Source organism: Mustela nigripes, chromosome 1, assembly GCF_022355385.1.
Source record: "Mustela nigripes isolate SB6536 chromosome 1, MUSNIG.SB6536, whole genome shotgun sequence".
Lineage (NCBI taxonomy): Eukaryota > Metazoa > Chordata > Mammalia > Carnivora > Mustelidae > Mustela > Mustela nigripes.
In genome coordinates this window covers 206099619-206117635 of record NC_081557.1, presented here as the reverse complement: position 1 = coordinate 206117635, position 18017 = coordinate 206099619, and the positions used below count along the sequence as shown (strand labels likewise).

General features: G+C 56.5%; 1 long non-coding RNA gene across 2 annotated transcripts in view; it reads left to right on the top strand.

The window, feature by feature from the left end:
• Window positions 1-4805: 4805 nt before the first annotated feature.
• The window catches only part of LOC132004184 (uncharacterized), a 56455-nt gene continuing 43243 nt past the window's right edge, over window positions 4806-18017 (top strand). Inside the window, exons 1-3 of one of the 2 annotated variants that reach the window (XR_009400440.1) lie at window positions 4806-4852; window positions 7593-7838; window positions 17109-17320. This is a non-coding gene — a long non-coding RNA (uncharacterized LOC132004184). The remainder of the gene's footprint in view (window positions 4853-7592; window positions 7839-17108; window positions 17321-18017) is intronic. The other variant, XR_009400442.1, reaches the window with a different exon arrangement.

The window sequence follows — 18017 nt, the reverse complement described above, 5'->3', positions numbered from 1 at the left end:
TGACGAGATGCCTAGTGTACTAAGTTTTTATGGAGAGAACAGATCGTGGATAGCTGGATGGAAGGATGGATGGATGAATGGATGGACAGTGAATGGATAAATGATGACTGAGTGGTTGTGGATGGAAGGATGGATGGATGAATGAATGGACAGAGGGATGCATGGATGGATGCTTGACTGTATGGATGAATGGATGGAAGGATGCTTGAAACCACATTTCTGAGAAAATATGCTATTTTTCGTCTCAAGTTTGCATCCTGTCTATCTGAGCCATCCCATACTTCCCCTATTTCAGCCCCCCTCTTCCTTCGAACACCCAAGTCGGGGTTTCCCGGGGGCTTTCCTGGACAGGCAAGTCCTCTTCCCTGGCTGTCCCAGGAGGCCCTGTTCTGCAGGCCCGGAGTTAGCGGGGTGGGCAGGCAGGGGTGCTGGTGGACTCCTGTACTGTTAGCCCCCGTGTTTGGTGACCCACTGAGTCTGGGGGTGCAGGAGAGACAGTGAGGAGGCTGGCTCAGCCCATTTTATTTTAAACATGCTGTTTCTTTCTAATGGCAGCCCTGGGGTCTTGGGACAGGCATATGAGTGGAATGGTCATTACGTTGGAGCGGTAGAGGGAGATGATGGAAACAGGAGGGAGGCCAGGAAGGAGGAAAGAAGGAAGCACCATGACATGGACACAGGGAGGACCTCTCAGTCCCTGGGGATACCAGACAGCACATGCACAATGGATATTCAGCTGGGAAAGCCCTTGGCATCACCCATCCCCTGGCCATGTGTACGGAGAAAGAGCTTGGAGAAGTGTGGCCTGGAAACCTGCCCAGCTTCCTGGGGGCCAGGAGGTCGGATTGTCCAGACCCAGCTTTCAAGTGGTTACAGAGAACATCTCTGCCATGCTTCTTTCCCTTGGCCCCCAGGCTCATCCTTGACCCATGGCTGTAAGGGATGAATCAGATCTAAGTCTTCAGAACATCTCCCTCCCTCTCTCTCTTCTCCCTCTCTTTAAAGCTATGGGAGATACTAAAAAAGCACCTTATGGATTTCCAGGGCTTGCAAGGGGCTGCCAAGGCTCTGGGAAACAAACGGATGGCAATGATCCGTCAGCCCAACTGAGGATGGTCTGAGGATGGAATCAGCCTCTGCCTCCTCCCTGACTTCCCACCAAAGATAGAATCTGGCCCCAGGAAGATCCCAAGGGGGTTGGGCACCAAGGCTTTCTTCAGTGGGGTGCTCATGGGCTGAGACTGCCAGCTTTCCCTGGCCCTGGGTGCCTGGAAAAGGCCATATTGCTCCATGGGGAGGGACCATGAACACCAGAGGAAAGTATCATCCTTCCCAGACTCCGCACCCCTGGGTCTGGTTGCAGGTGGACTGAGGGGTGGCCAGGAGGTAGACAGAGGCCCACAATGTCAATGTCCCAGAGCCAGTTCACAGTGTGGACAGGAGCATGGGCTGTGACCACATCCCCTGGTGGTCCTTTAAGGCTGGGCGGGGACACCTTCCCCCTTCCCTCCTCCCTGCATCACAGAGTGAATGGTGCAGTGGGATAGCTCTGGGAGCCCCTCCTTGTCTGCCACTTAGCTCCCTGAGCCCTATGTCCTCTTCTCCACATGGGATTATGTTCCCAGTTTAGCGAATTGATGTTATTGCGACCAAGGGCTGCCCAACCCCAGGGGCCTGAAGCAAAGGTTGATTCCTGTTCATACCCATGCCCCTCGTGGGCCAGCTGACAGCTATGTGTGAAGTCTTTCTCATCCTGTGTCTCAGCTCGGGTTCCCCAAAAGTTAGCCTTGAGATAAAGTTTTTTTTTTTTTTTTTAAGATTTTTAATTTATTTTATTTGACAGACAGAGATCACAAGTAGGCAGAGAGGCAGGCAGAGACAGAGGGAGGAGGAAGCAGGCTCCCCGCTCAGCAGAGAGCCTGATGCGGGGCTCGATCCCAGGACCCCGGGATCATGACCCAAGCCGAAGGCAGAGGCTTTAACCCACTGAGCCACTCAGGCGTCCTGGCCTTGAGATAAAGTTTTGACCTTGGTCGTCACCTGCCTAAACCCTTCCAGGCCTCTCACCTTCCCTACTCACTCAATGCCAGGCACATGGGAGGGCCTTGGGCTCTGCCGCAGGAACCCTTCCCTGCCCCCTTCCCGCCAGATGGGATACAGCTCCCCTGTTCGGGGCTTTGGCCGGCTTTGCTTGCCCATGAGAGGTGGTGCAGTAGCATGGGGCTGAGACGGGGGGCTTCGGAGCTGGGCTGCTGGCACCTGGACCCAAGCTCTGCAGGAGGTGGAGCTGAGACTTGTCTGCTCCCCTGGTGTGGCCAGAGCCCAGAGAGCCTGTGGGAAGGAGGAGGGACTGTGTTGTTCACATTGGGGCATCCCTGCAGGACTGTCCCGGGAGAATGGGATCCCCCACCCCCACCCCTGCGACTGCACTGGGCTCACTTCATTCTCCTGCTGCCATCGCAAACCAGTACTTGAGGACAACTTGCTTTTGCCTCGAAGGACTAGCAGTTAGTGGTGGATGTACAAAGCCCCTGCTGAGGTGCCCCGCCCAGTCTCTCCTGGGTCAATACCATCCGGACTATCACCCCCGCATCTTGCCCTCTCCCCGGGCTCTGTCCCACCTTCCCCACCCCTCTTTACTTTCCATATTTATTTAAGCCCTGATTTGGGTGTTCGGGATCGGGGGTCCAGGGGTGAAGACACAGTCCTGCCCCTAGACTGTGGTCTTCCAGGACAGCGAGTCACAGAGAAGTCGTCCCCACTGGCTTCTGACGCAGACACTGCGTGGTGTGATGTGCCGGTGAGAGTGGACTGTGGAGTCTGGGAAGGGGAGAGGCGGGAGGGGGCGGGGAGAGGCCTGGCTCAGGGAATTAGGAAGGACAGGTGCTCAGCCGGGTCCAGGCTCTGCTGAAAGTGGGTTGCAGACCCTGGGTTATGCCAGATTCATCCCGTACTGGTTGGATGGTAACCTAGGTCTCATCAGCACCCCCTTTCTCATCTCCTGTGTGGCTCCGGGGGTCATTCTGAAGGTCAAAGAAACCAGTGGGCGGGTAAGGTCTCTCTAAATACAAAGGCCTGTACCCATTTTTTATTTTTAGAATCCTACCTTTCCATGTAAATGAAATTTTATTGTTTAAACATGTTTTTCAGTGGCAGAACTAAAACCCACGACTGAAAATAAGTTGAATCACGCTGATGAAATGTGGAATGTGGAACGTGAAGGGTCTCCCTTGATTTCCAAGTTCACCGCTGTGAACATTGCATATGCTGTCAACGCAGAAACACCTAGAAGGTAAGAAAGCTCCAGCCGGAGGGGCTGGGCTTGGCTGTGCCCTGCCGCCACTCACTGGCCCAGTGTCCCTGGCGGGTCCCAGAGCTCGGTTTTGCCAAGTTCACAAGTTGGGAGGAGAATTGTCTCTACCTCCCTGTGTTTGTTTGGGGATTCATGGTCTTCACCAGGCCCTGCCTGGCTGTAGCCACTGTCAGCTGGGCCCGCGGCTGCTGTCCAAAGCCAGAGCAAGCGTTTAGCGGAGCAGGCTTGAGAGGGGCCTAGGGCGTTGCAAATGCCAAAAAAATACCATGACTCCTGTCACAATTCCAAGAGCGATTTTCACGGCTGGTGGACAAGCTGTGTTGTTGGGCTTCCTTGTTTGGTTTGTGGAAGCCCTTTGATGCATCCCATTCAGCAGAATTCAAGTCACGCTTCCCAGGTTTTAAAAAACATTGTAAAATCCACATCACCTAAAACCACCTGAGCCAGGGCCGAGCGGCCCGTCCAGCGGCACAGAGGGCCTTCAGAGCCAAGCGTCGTGCAGCTGTGCCCACCCTCGAGCTTTCCAAACTGATACCCCGTCCCTAGGGAGCACAGGCTCCCCCTGCCCCCCTCCATGGTCCTGGCAGCCACCCCCCTTCCCGCTCTGCCAGCTCCGGAACTCAGAACTGGTCCTTCTGACGGACTGATGTCACCGGGCTCAGCGGTTCAGCCATGGGACGGCGTGGGGAAGGGTCGCCTTCCTTTACGACTGCGTGATACTCTGTTGTCTGGTGGGACGTGGTTGCATTTGCCGGTCCTTCCGCATCAAGGGGCCCCGGGGCTCCTCCCACCCTTGGCTCTCAGAGCTCTCCTTGGCCCTCTCCTCTCTCCATTTCCTGGGTCTGGCTTTCCTCCCGGCCTTGGCTTCCCTCTGCGGTCCTTCCAGGCAGCTCAGGAAGCTGAATGCCTGAGATCCAGGCTTCTGTGTCCTCAGAACTCAGGTCCCAGGGCAAGAGAGAGCCCCCCTCCCCCCCTGCCCTGGGTCCAGGCAGCCCATCCGTAGAGTCCTTCCGAAAGGCCCAGTGCTGGGCCAGGAGATGGGCTGGGTCCGAGTTCAGATGGCCCAGAGGTCCTGGGAACAGGTGGGCAGGAGAGGCTTGGATGTCCCCATGGGGCACAGAGGGCTTTGATGGCAGAGCCCCGACAAAATGGAAACCAAGTACAAAACACAGACCCCTGCTGTGGGCTGCAGAGGCCCACGGGCTCTTCATCTGGGGGCACTGAACCCACTCCAAGGACGGGCTTCAGTAGAGGGAGCCGCCTTTCTGAGCGCCTCGCTGAAGCTGATCATCCAGAGGGGTTTCTGTATGAAAACCTTTCATGTTTTTGGTACAATATTTTAACTTTGGTTCTTCGGTGTGCAGATACGGAATTCTGCCAGCTTTTCTCCGAGCAGAAGGGGCCTCCCACTTCCTTTAGGGAACGTCACAGCGGGCTGGGCTGGCCCTCCGACTGGCCCCCAGCCAGGCCTGGAGCCGGATCTGTGCCCAGGCGGCCGGCCCGCCTCTGATGTGGGGGTCCTGGTGCTCAGCTCCCTGGGTGAGTTTAAATCGGATGCTGATGAGAATGCTTTCTAACTGGAAGGCAGTGGGGCTGTGGGGGTGGCCCATGATCCTTCTCTTTTCCCTCTTCCAGCAGGGGTCCCCCCACCCCTCCAGGGGCTCTGGCTCTGGCAAACCCCCAGTTGCTGGAGGGAGGAAAGGACGTGGGGGTGGTGGCAGGGTGTTGGGAGCTTGCATGGAGGGAGATCTCATCTGGGTACCGGGTTAGGTTTGTTATGGTTTAGAGGAGGCGTGAGGCAGAACCCGGGGACGGTGGTGCCTTGCCTGAGCCACATGGGGGAAGGGGTGGGAAGCAGGTGGAGGGGAGGGTGCAGATGCCCTGTCTGAGCTGCCCAGGCCAAGTTTGGATGCCTGTGAGGAGCCAAAGGTACCATCGGATCTCTGAGCTCCTCTGTTTTATTTCTGGGGCTTTCAGACATTCCTAGTCATTGCCCTGCTCCTTTTGCGGGGGGGGGGGGGGGCTCAGGAACCTCCCCCATCTTCTTCATGCCCCAAATGGGTTTTAAGGTCCCAGTAGGTAGCAGGCACTGTCATAGGTGCTGGGGACGCATCCGTGTGACACCCACCACGTGGTGTGCATGGTCCAGTGGGAAGAAGGGACAGCCAACAGCATAGGGAGTGAGTGAGCACATCCCACCCATTGTCTGGGGGAAGACTGGGCAGAGGGGAACCTGGAGGAAGGTGAAGGCTGGGCTAACGGGAGGACCTGGGACAAGTCCCCCCTTTTCCCCTGCCGGGGTAGGGCTGTGAGAAGGAGTTAGAAAGCCTGGGGTGGGGCGGGGGGCCACCACCGGGGTGGGGGTGGGGGAAAGCTCAGTCCAGGAAGGAGATAGATGGTGGGCTAAATGAGGCTGGGAGGAGGGGCTCAGAACACACAGCCCTTCCCAGGACCTCTGCGATCCCACCTCCAGGTAACACAGGGACCCTGACATCTTTAAGACAATGAACAACTTCGCTGAGATGTAATTCTCATGCCCCATAACCCGCCCACTTTATAGGCAATTAAATGCTTTTCAGCGCATTCAGAGCTACGACCATGACCTCGGGCCGTTCTCGAACATTTTCATCCTGTCAGGAAGTAACCTGGTACTTTGAGCTGTCGCCCGTGTCTCTCCCGTTCCCTGACTGCGGCCCCAAGCAGCCACGAGCCTCCTTTCTGTCCCTCTGGATAGCTGTTCCGGATGTTTCCCACGGATGGAATCACACAGCATAGTCTTTTGTGGCTGGTTCCTTCCACTGAGGGTCGTGTTCTCGGGGCTCGTCTGGCTGAGATGTGGGTCGGGGCTCCGTCCCTTCCCAGGGCTGCGGCAGTGTTCTAAGGGGAGGACGGACGCGTCAGCAGTTCTTGTTAAAGCTCATACTTTCATCACGTTGGTGAAGGAGAAAGGGAGTGTCAGCCCTAAACCTGAAAGTGGAAGCTGGCGGCTGGCCGGGTGCGGGGAACTCCAGCACCTGTCACCTGGCATGTGGAACTCCCATGATAACTTGGAAAACAGCTTTAGGAGAGAGCTGAACATCAGCTTTCCCTAATGTTAATATTGAGTCTCATTTTTCAGAGTAATTATTTTAGAAATTAAATAAGTAACTGATGGACACAGCACAAAATTCAGAAGGCACAAAGGGTGTGTCCCGAGAGGCAGGCCTCCCTTCTAGCGTGCCCGGCCCTGGGGGTCCTGGCCTCTTCTCACGTCACCCAGTGTAGCCAGTCCCAGCTCTTCTGCTGACCCCGCACTCTTGCCCTTGCCTGGGAATAGGATTACCAGGTAAGACACCTAATTGCATCTGAATTCCAGATAGTGAATACTTTTTAGTATAAGTGTATCTCAAATAACATATGGGATATACTTACATTAAAAAAATTAATTTGTTGTTTAATCTGAAATCCACATTTCACTGGGTGTCCTCTATCTTTGTTTGCTAAAATTGGCAAGCCTGCCAGGGATGGAAAAAGAATAAAATGGCTTTGAGAAATTGAGAGTAAAATTTGGCTTTGAGAGTAAAACAAGTGACTCACATGCGAAGCTGCTTCTGGGTGGCAGCTGTGTCCCTGAGGATTTTGTTTGGGTTGTTTTATTCACATCTAGCAAATGGTTTCTAAGCAGCCCATCTTATTTTCCGATTGTCCATTCCTTCTTTCAACCCTAGAAACCTGCTGTGTGCTGGCCGCGGGAAAGGTGAGCCAGCAAGCCAGATGCTGAGAGTGCCCCCTTCCGGATGCCCTTGCTACTTCCCCCAAAGCGTCAGTCCCTGAGAGCCGGTCCCGTGTGCCAGGCACTGCCGCAGTACCACGGGGCAGTGGTCCCGGGGCAAGGTCTAGGACCCAGGAAGTTGTCAGTCGATATCTGTGAGCCTGAAAATGTGCACCAGGTGTTAACTGGGTCATGTGACCCTCAGCGTGGTGATGGGGGAATGCCGCAACATGCAGAGCACCCCTTTCTTGGGGAAGTTTGTAGGACACCCTTGCAGGGTGATGTGTTTCTGACAGCTTGCCTCTCAGTGATATGACAACAGCTTGGGTTCTCTTGCCATTTTATCCCTGAACACGGTCGGCTGGACCCCAGGGGGATTCCGGAATCTCTTCCAGGCAAACCTATCCTCGTGGGGCCTCTTAAAGGTGTTATACCTCCCGGGTGGTCCCCTTCCCTCCCCTCCTGCCGGCAGTGGCCTCCACATGGAGTCCTGGGTCCTGAAGGCAAGCGCTTGCCTCCCATGTCCAGGTGCACGGGCCGTGAAGAAGGGCACAGCGGGAGCAGGTGGAGGGACCTTTCTGGGCATTTGCATGGAGCGTGAGATTGGTGCGGGGACACGGACTGTGCCATGGGCAGGACTTGAGCTAACAGCCAGCACTGAGCCTCTGTGTGAGGTCATTACCAGCAGGTGACCCTCTCCGTGCTGTGTGCTTGTGCAGCCGCCATGTCCTCGGCTGGAACTTGGCAAACATCACCTTCGAGTGTGTGGGCAAGGTGAGCTTTTGGGGGAAATGCGAATTTGGCAGTGATGTGGCGGGGTGGGAATTTAATAGGGTGTCCCCAGTGGGGCCCTGCTGTGCCTTCTGCAGGCCAGCGAGCCCCCTCCAGTCCTGTTTCCCTCCACCCTGTCCTTATTTCCTTTGACGCCTGGGTTCGGAAACCAGTCACTCTGGAGACTGAAAACCTGGAGGTGTGCCGCCAGCTGCCCGCCTGGGGCCGTGGTAAGGGCTTTCCTTTGGGAGGGGGTGACTGTGGTTCTCTCAGAGAAGTGGACAAGCTACTACGGGGTGCTCACGATCTCGCTCTACAGGCAGGAAGCTCATTATCCCTGTGACCCCCATGCCAGGGAAACGGGCTCATATGCTCCCTGTTTTGTCTGCCCAGCATCCCTGACTCTTGGGAACTCCCGCACCCTTCCACGTGACCCCTGTGGGGCTGTCAGTTGAGGGACTGACACAGGTAGGTCTGAGCGCCTGTTGTCCCGTGTGCAGTGTGACTGGGCCAATGCTGAGGGCGGGACCAAGCAGGGCCCAGCATCCTTGTCTTAAGAGGTGGATGTTGAGGCCCAGAGAGGTTAAGTGACCTGCCTTAGGGCATAGAGCTAGACCAGAAGCAAGGAGGCCCCCAAGGCTGTGGCATTTACAGGGGAAAAGCCAGAGACTGAACCCTGGGCCCACGAGCAATGATGGGGTTCTCACTCTGACCTAAGGGTCCTGGAAGTGGGAGATGCGAGCGGGACCCTAAACACAACTGGAACCTTCGGTGAGAGACAGAGGCAGCCTGACAGCTCCCATGGGCTGAGGAGGGTTTGGGTTGCATGGGGTTGCTGGTGCAGAGTCACTGCCAGGAGGCCGCTGGGGTCACTGGCCGGGACTCCCATCCCTGCACAGGGAGAAGGGCCCACGGGAAGGGACTCCATGGTAGAGGAGTGGCCGGCCCTTCCCTGTTCTGCCTCTCCCCTCCCCTTCCCTGCCGGGTCTTGTGTGAGGAGATGGCTGCGGAGTATGGCCGCAGTAGGACCACTGGGCCACCGCCAGGATGTCCTGGCTGGGTGGAGATGGGCATGGGAGCATGTGTGGAAGAGGGTGTGTGAGCGTGTGCAGTGTATGAGTACATGTGTACACGTGTGTGAGTTGTGTGTGAGCGTGTGTCCTTCAGGACTGGCCATGCAGAGGCCTGGACACGGCGGGGCTGCAGGGGAGATCCTGGAGGGGTAACGGGGGACAGGACAGAGAAGGAAACTGGGGCAGGCTCAGGCAAGTGCCCATGTTAGGATCTCACTGATGGTGGCATGGGAGGGCCAGGGACAGGGCTCTGGATGGAGAAGACTGCCCAGCTGTCTCCCTGTGCGTGTGGGCGCCACCAGCCACCCAGACAACACCACAGGGAGCGGGAGACGCCTGGGGACCAGGGCAGGGGGAGGTGCTAAGAATCTCCCCACTGGGCGGCTCCTGTGGTGGAGGTCTTGGCACACGCCTGCCTGGAATTTAAACCTGGGAGGAGATCAGAGAGACAGCCCGCATGCCGCAGCCCTCCAGCCGGAGCTGCTCTAAACCCCGACCGCAGTGAAGGGAGCCGGTGGGATTTTTGCCCAAGGAACCACAGCACCAACCACAGGGCCCACTCTGCCTCCCTGGACGGTCCTGCTCAGCCCTCCCCACGGGACCCCTCCTCCCACCTGGACCTGGGCTGGGTACTGCTCAGGGAGGCGGCGTCGGGGAGGACAGTGGACCCAGGGGGGTCTGGGAGAGGCTGCTGTGATGGGCCCATGGCCCCACAGGCCGCACCCCCCGCCAAGGTTTGAGGCTTTGAGATGTCTGACTGCTTGGCCGGGTGGGTGCTTTGTCCAGCCTGCTCCTCCCATAGACCAGGAGATGGGTGGCCTGGTGGTGGGGTGTGCCAGCCTCTCCTCCTGCCCTGAGGCTTTCTCAGTTCTCCCTAAGACCATTGCCCAGCCCCCTCCCTGGCCTCCTGCCTCCAACCTGATCCTCTCATCCATGGCCGTGCAGTTGGGAGAGAAGGAGTTGCCTAGCCAATATTCCCTTCCCAACCTACATCAGCCAGAACCCTGATTTGGTGTCAGGTGGCACTCTGTCCCGATAAAGGACATATACCAGGCATGCTTGCAGTTTGGGTGGCCATGACACCCAGTGCTGTCCTTGAAATCTGAGTGCATTTCTGGGAACTACTTAGACTTTGCCTTCTTGCCTAGAATGGTGATGTAGTACCTGGTGTTCTGGCAACCAGTTTGTGAATATAAGGAAGGAAACTACGTGCTGAGGATCTTAAAGCAAGAAGATAAGAAAAAAAGCCTGGGTCCCTGAACAAATTCTGAAACTTTTCAATGAGCTCTGGACTGTTGCTATCTAGCCTGCTTGTTGAAAGGGTGGTGGGAGAGTCTTCTAGAACCTTCCAGCGGAGGGAATTGCGGTGAAGAACAATGGCAATCAGAACATAGCTGGAGGGTCCAGGGGCTGGGATGCATTCTCTTATTCTTTCTGGTTCTTTGCCTGAGTCTTTCTGCTCTGTTCCCTCTGACCCTTGTTCTCCCCGATGGAACCCTGTCTCTGTGCCAACTGCTCCCTCCTCTCCTTCCCCGCACTGCCAGCCTTGCATGGAGCCTGTGCCCTTGGCCCTGGGACCGATCCTTCCTGGTCTAGTCTGGTCCATGAGACCTTCTGGTCCCTTGTGTAGCCCTCATACTTCTTTCCAAGTCTGTATTGAGACCCGGCCTCATTTCCCAAGTGTTCACAACAGATGGCTTCCACCACATTTCTTGGTGTGCACATGACACGTCTTGGTGTTCCAGGCTTGGCTTCCTAGGAAGCCAACTCCAAGGTGAAGTGTAGCATGCCGGGGGTAGGGGATGGGTTTAGGGAGGACCCTTGGGACCCAGCTCCTGGGAAAGGAGGGGAAGGAAGCGGATTCAGCTGAGGAAGGCATCCAGGTGAGATGCAGGTCCAAGGCCAGTCCTGCTTGGCCCTCTGGAGAGCTCTGGAGCCAAAAGACCCTTCAGGTTGGGAAACATTAGGTCAAAATGATCAGGTCCTTCTACCCCAGACTGGATCACATTTCAGATGCCGCTCCCCCTGGAAGGGTGTGGCCCAGGCACAGAGCCTCTCCACAGAGGCCATCCCTGAAGAGGGTGCAGATTGATGGCCACCCACCCCCTTCCTTGCTGGTGTGTCTGGAAGGTGCATCTCCATTCCATCCCGTGGGTCAGCTTTCCAGGCGTGGCTCTTGGAAACCCACCCTCTGATGGGAGCAGAAGGTTCACACATTCCCCAAGTGCCCATTCAGGGGCCGCTCCTCTTCCCGGTGAGGGTCCAAAGGGCCTAGGGGTGTCCAGTGGGAGCAGTGGCCAGCACAGTGGAGGCCCGTTTGGGGGCTCTGAGCGTGGAAGATGAGGTAGGCTTCCGTGCACCCCCATGAAGGCCTGGTTGCAGTGGACTTCGGTGCCCAGAGGCAGGATGCCATAAGGGTACGCTGCCAGAAATGGGAACTTGGGAGAACGGGAAAGAGAGCCAGGGTGATGTTTAGCTCGGACTCGTGGCAGGTGGGAGAACTGATGACCTGTGTTGTGCTGCAGCGAGACGTTCTAACTGTCCTCTGCTCGGTTTTGGGACGGTGACTGGGGTTGGGCGGTGAGGGGCATGGAGGAAATGTTCCAAATATTGGCATATGCAGGTTCCTCGTGGAGAAGTTCCATAGGAGATGGCCGATCTGAGGCTGGACCCAGCCTGTCTCCGAGGACACAGAGCAAGAGGCCCAGCTAGCATCGCCGGTGACCAAGCACTCTGCCCCCTGGGGCTCTCCAGAGCCGAGGGAGCCTGGGTTTTTCAACCCTAGCCTGACACAGAAGTGAGCAGCTCACTGGGCTGCTGCCCCCTCCTTGTCCAGGGCCCTTGAGAGAACCTCACCAGTCACAGCCCAGTTGAGGAGGGAGATATTTTTCTCTGGAACGTGGTGTCTTGAATTTTCCCAGGACAAAGGGGATTGGGCCCCAGGGCCAGGGCAGTGGGCGTGGCCCAGGGCAGGAGGCACTGGGAATCTTCGGGCTTCGAGTCACAGTGTAGACAAGACTGCCGGAGGTGGAGGCAGGTGCATAGACTGGGCTGGAGCTTTCTAGATTCTTGAGGGAATTAGATTTAGAAGAAGTTCTGGACCTGTCTGTTTAACCCCCACGGCCGTCCCCAACTCCCCAGGTCGACCCCACAGGTTTTTAATTAGGCTTGACCCCCTCAAAGGCCGGTGGGGCCTGAAGCGTCCTCGGGTTCAGGCAGGCCACCCGCGGGCAGTGCCCACTGTGTGTGCATGTGGCTGGCACTCCGTGGCGCCACTCCCCTTCCTTCTGGTGGCGCCCCTCAGAGCAGAACCCTTCCCAGGCCCCCCTTCCCTATTTCCCTCTCTGCTCCCACCCAGCTGGCTCACCCCCGCCCTGGCCTCCTTCCTTGCGGGCGGCCGCACGCCTTCCTTCTGAGCGCATCGCTTCTCCTGAATGCCGAGACCTGGCGAACGATGTTGCCAAAAACGCAAGCTGGAAACCAGAGATGTACTATTTTTTTTTTTTTTTCAAGAGGGAAGAGGATTTAAAAATCTTGGCCCGAAAGTTTTGTTCAAGGAGAATGTGAATAGCAAGTCTTCCTTTGGAATGTAGCCCCCTCCATCTCTGCTCTTTGAGACGAGTTTAAAAGGGAGGTTTGTGGGGGGCGTGAAGGGACTCTGCTTTGGCCTGCAGCTTTGCCCTGCCTCTGAGCCTTAGCTCATGCTTTTCCCCTTGCAGGGAAAGACCTTTCCCTGCTCTAAATGCTCTTGGCTCCTACTCACCCTTCAATGCACGGTATCAATGCCTCCTCCTCCACGAAGCCTCCCTGATCACTTCAGCTTCTCTCTGTCATCAGTGCTCACTGGTAAGGGGCAAATGAGTGAGCTCAGACAGTTCTGGGATTAATCCAGGCCCTGCCAGCCTGCTTTTGCTGCAGCCACCTGCGGAAGCAGAGGCTTCTGGACTCTGCCTCCCTGGTCAGGGTCTAAGATCTACTCTGTGTTTCCAAGGTCCTGACAAAGTGTGACCTTTCTCCCCGCTCCCACAGAGTGGTAAGATTTCTTCAGCTTACTTTATTACACAGAGACAGAGATTGTCATCTGGAAAAGGCTTTATTTGAATTAATGTAGCATAAAAAGATGGAATGTCACTTATCAGCCTTGGCAGCTGTGAGACAAGATAGCTTCAAAGCTAGTGACCCAGTTGCTGGGTTTCAAGAACTACAGGAGCATTTTGTTGGTTTGTTTAGGGGTCTCCCCCTTCCTAGAGCAGTGTGGGTGATCCTGGGGGGATCACACTGGTGTGCTAACTCCTAACGCTTGGGGTGTCAGGATGCAGCGAAACAGCCCGAGTTTGGTATCCTCTGAATTCCTGCTGTGCTCCTGACCACCTGGGGGCTACAGCAGTCCCTTCCCTGATTCGTGCCCCAGGACTCATCTAGAAAAGAGAGCACTCGCTCCCTTGGACAGGCGCTGTGGGTACTGGTGCTGTGGGTACCCATGGTAGAAGCTTGGAGGATGCCAGGCCTCCCTCTGGGACCCCGAACTACCACATCCAAGCAAACGCCCTGAAGTGCCAATTTCGCTAAATAACTCTTTTGGTCAAAGTCTCGTGATGTTAATTATATTTTATTTTTTTAAGTAGGCTCTATGACAAATGTGGAGCCCAACACGGGGCTTGAACTCATGACCCAGAGATCAAGACCTTGCTGAGATTAAGAGGCAGATGCTTAGCTGACTGAGCCACCCAGGTGCCCCCAAATCTTGTGACTTTAAAAATACTGTCAACAGGGGCACCTGGGTGGCTCAGTGGTTGAGGCCTCTGCCTTTGGCTCGGGTCACGATCTCAGGGTCCTGGGATCGAGCTCCATATCGGGCTCTCTGCTCAATGGGGAGCCTGCTTCCCCCTTTCTCTTTGTCTGCCTTTCTGCCTACTTGTGCTCTCTCTTGTCTGTCAAATAAATAAAAAGTAAAAAAAAAAAAAAATACTGTCAACATTCTTCTGTTTGGCATTCAAGTCCCTCTGGGATCTGAGCCCCTCCATGCTCCTGCTCTGTAACCTCCCGATCTGAGCCCCGCCATTCTCCTGCTCTGTGACCTCCAGATCTGACACCACTATGCTCCTGCACTGTCACCTCCGGATCTGAGCCTACCATGTTCCTGTGCTGTGACCTCCTGAGCCCTGTTGGGACCTTGGTGTTCCCACCCATGAGGGGTGGTTATGTCTTGGAGCCCCAGCCCCTGCTCTACCTTCTCTCTCATCTCTGATTCTAAACATTCCCTCATTCCTGTTTTAGCACCATTACTCATTGTCAGGCAGGTCTGAGTTCAGGCTCTCCTCTTATCTGGAGAGGAGAGTCTGATGCAAGAAACTGAAACCAACTCTGGCTGCTTTTTTTTTGTTTTGTTTTATTTTTAATTTTATTCATTTATTTGAGAGAGAAAGAGTGAGTGAGCAGGAGAGGGGAGAAGGGCAGAGGGAGAAGCAGGCTCCCCGCTGAGCAGGGAGCCCAACTCGGGGCTCTATCCCAGGACCCTGCGATCATGACCTGAGCGGAAGGCAGACGCCTAACTCACTGAGTACCCCCAGACGCCCCTCAATTCTGGCTGATTATAGCAGAAAATAAGTTTGCTCAAAAGACTGAGCTGCCACGGACTTGCTGGAGAACTAGCTGGGAGGCAGTCAGGGCACATTTGGCTGAAAAGCAACAGCAAATACAATTCAGAATGACTAAGTAAGGAAACTCACAGTTCCCTGGAAGGAGCTTCAGACCGAGGGCAGGGCAGCCCTGACGGTGGTCCACTCAGGTGCTCTGTGAACGAAGCCCAGGGACCGGGCTTTCCATCTCGCTGCTCTGTCCGGCCTGCTGGTGGGGCGCAGGGTGGCTGGCGCGCTGTGTGCAGATGTAGAGCAGAGCCCGTCAGCCCTGGGAGTCAGGGTGAGGGTGAGGGGTGAGAGCGGGGAGAGGTGAGGAGTGAGGGCCAGGAGTCAGGATGAGGAGTGACAGGGCCGGGACTCCAGTTCTGGCGTTTAGAGCAGGGGCCGGCGCCCCAACCCTCAGCAGCTCTCTTCTCATTGGTCAGATGGGCATCACATGCTTGCACACTGACCAATCACCGGCGGGATGTGGCCAATCAGAAGGCTCATGTATAGCAGGTGTGATTGCGGAAGGGTGCCCTCCCCCGGGGGCCTGGTCTGGGGACACCTGGGGCAGGTGGGGACAGTGGGTCCCCCGGCCCCGGCTGAGCGTCCTAGCGGCTCCTGGATCTCAGATGTCAAACCAGGGGCCCTTGGCCAGGGAGTGGGGGAGCCCGTGCGCTGGCCAGATGTGCCTCGCGGCTCCGCGCCGCCGAGTCGGTGACCTCAGCAGCGTGCTATTCGGAGACAAGGTATGTTTAAAGGACCGTCAAGAGCTAGAGCGTGTTGGGCGCCTGGGTGGCTCAGTGGGTTAAAGCCTCTGCCTTCGGCTCAGGTCATGATCCCAGGGTCCTGGGATCGAGCCCCGCATCAGGCTCTCTGCTCAGCGGGGAGCCTGCTTCCTCCTCTCTCTCTGCCTACTTGTAATTTCCGTCTGTCAAATAAAAAAATCTCAAAAAAAAAAAAAAAAAAAGAGCTGGAATGTGTTTACTTCTTACACATCTAAAGACAAAAGATGGACCTTCTGGCAGTGCCTGTGAATCTCTCTGCGAGAGGAAAGCCAGGCAGTGCTGCAGCCGCCGGTTCGAGTGGGACAGACCCTCCCTGCTGGGCTCCCATTTCCGTGTGGTGAAATGGACTGGAGGGTGCCCCAGCTTGGGGTGGGAGTGTCCCTCTGACCAGGGTCAGACTCTCCGAGCTCCCCTCAGGTTTGGCTCCACTGGGCTCCCACCTCCAGACCGGTGAGGGGTGATTACTCCTGCTTGCCACCTCTCCTCCAGGTGACACACCCTCCAGCCAGGCAGGGACCCTCTGGGGAAGGGCCCCGCTCCCCTGGACAAACCCTTCCCCATCCTTCGAGACTCAACTGAAAGGTCATATTCTCTGAGAGAGACTTGTAAGAACGGGGCTTGTGATGGGAGGGTCTGGTCTGACTTTGGGTTCCCAGGGATCACTTTGGCTGCTGAGTTGAGGACAGACTGTCAGGGGCAGTTAGGGAGGTGAGGATAAAGTCAAGTCTTGGCCCGGGACTCATGGCCTTGCAGCTGCCAGGCCCCACATCCCTCTCCAGCATCACCTTTTGCCCTCAGCATCTGCACACGCTGAGTGTGGATAGAAGGTGCCAGGAGCGGGTCACAGTGACCATGCCTTTGGTGTCCCAGCGAGGGGAGAGCCTTCCATGAGCCGATGCCAGGCCCAGAGGGGCCACAGGAGACAGAGAATGTACAAAGGAGGGAATGACTGAGTGTTGTGCTTGGGTGGACAGTGTCACCAGTGGCAGAGTGTGGCTGAGTTAACAGGAAAGGGGCCGCTCAGCCCCCTGCAGCGGCACTGATGGGTCTGGGGCATGATGCCAGGAGAGATTAACCAGACAGAGAAAAGACAAGCCCTGCACAGTGTCACTTGTACGAGGAATCAGAAACCAAGTCAAACTCCTGGAAACAGCGGGAAGGTGGTTGGGTGGGCTGGGGGCAGGGGAGAGGGGGGAGGTGGGTCTGAGGGCACGAGCTCTGTGCTGTAAGATAAGTAAGGCCTGAAGGGCTCACGTGAAAACTATGATTGGAGCAGATGACTCCATACTGGGACACCGTGTTGTGGGACTGACCGTTGCTGAGAGTGGGACTTTGGGGTTCTTGCACAAACACACACACACACACACACACACACACAAGGTGAGATCATGGGTGTATTAGCTGGTCTGACTGGGGAGACGCAGGGGACAGGGGGAAATGGGAGGCATTTATCACATCTCACCGGGGTGCATGCGTTAAATAGCTTACATGTCGTCCGCTCTTTCTCAACAAACCCGAACAAACCCCCACATTAAGGGGTGGTTCCTGGGGGAACGCTGGCGAGTAAACCCCAGGAGTGGGGGTTGGACCCACCTATTTGGGGCAAAGCCCCTGCACCCCGGCTGGAGGCGCTGGGCCCCTCGCAGAGAGCCGCCTCGCTGCTCCGCACTCCTTGACAGGTTCTGGGAGACGGGCTGCCGGCCATCTGAATCACCATGGGGCCTGATTTGAAATTCAGATCCTGGCTAAACAGAACATTAGTATGAATTTCATATTCTGTTCTTCTCACAGGCCCAGCTGTGTGTGTGTTGGGCCAGCCCGGGGCACTGCGGGCTTCGGGGTGCAGCACCCCCCCAGCTGCCTCCTCGCCCCGCCGTGACCCTGCCTGAGCCCCAGAGCCAAGGGTGCTGGGGGAGAACGGCTGGTCTCTCTGGATGTTTCTCCTGCAGGGAAACAAAAAGAAGGAATAGAGAAGCGACTAGGGCCAGCCTTCACTGGCAAAGGTAAAATGGAGACCTCTGGGATGGGGGGGGGGATCCTGGGTGGTGTCAGCAATACTCTCGGCATTTCAAGGCTGCCTGGAGACCTGGCTTTGAACTTGGGTGGGGTCTCTGGGGAACAAGGAAGAAGTGGCACAGGCCGGGCTGGCAACAGAGCTGGACAGTGCAGTGGGCCTGGGGGCTGCCCGTCCTCATGAGGTCCTCTTGGACACCCCCCACCATTTCAGGGTTGGCCTGTCCTCCACCATCACTGCAGAACCCAGGTTCCTCTTGGGGTCCACATGTGGCTCTGGGCTCCGTCCTGGGCTCTGTGGTGCAAGCTGCAGCCTTTCCCAGAGCTGACAGGCCGTGGTTGCCATCATCACCATTGTTAGGCCACATTGATGCACGTGAGGAGGGCCGTGTCTGGAGCGGCGCTTGTTGGTATGCTCTGTGAAGCAGTGTCTGTCCCCACCGTGTGCCCATCGCCTGCCCTGTGCCAGACACGCAGTAGGTGCTCATGGACAGAGGGCTGAAGAGGTCAGCGGGCTTTTCCCAGAAGTTGTCCTTGCTGAGTCTTACCCTGCCCGAGCGACCCGCCCTACCGCCCAGCTGGCGTCGGGGCCCTGTGGGGTGGGCAGAGCTGGCACCTGGCTGCTTCTAAGCTGGAGGGCCCAGACTCTGGCACGTGGGTACAAAGTCAGCTCCGTTCTGGTGTGGT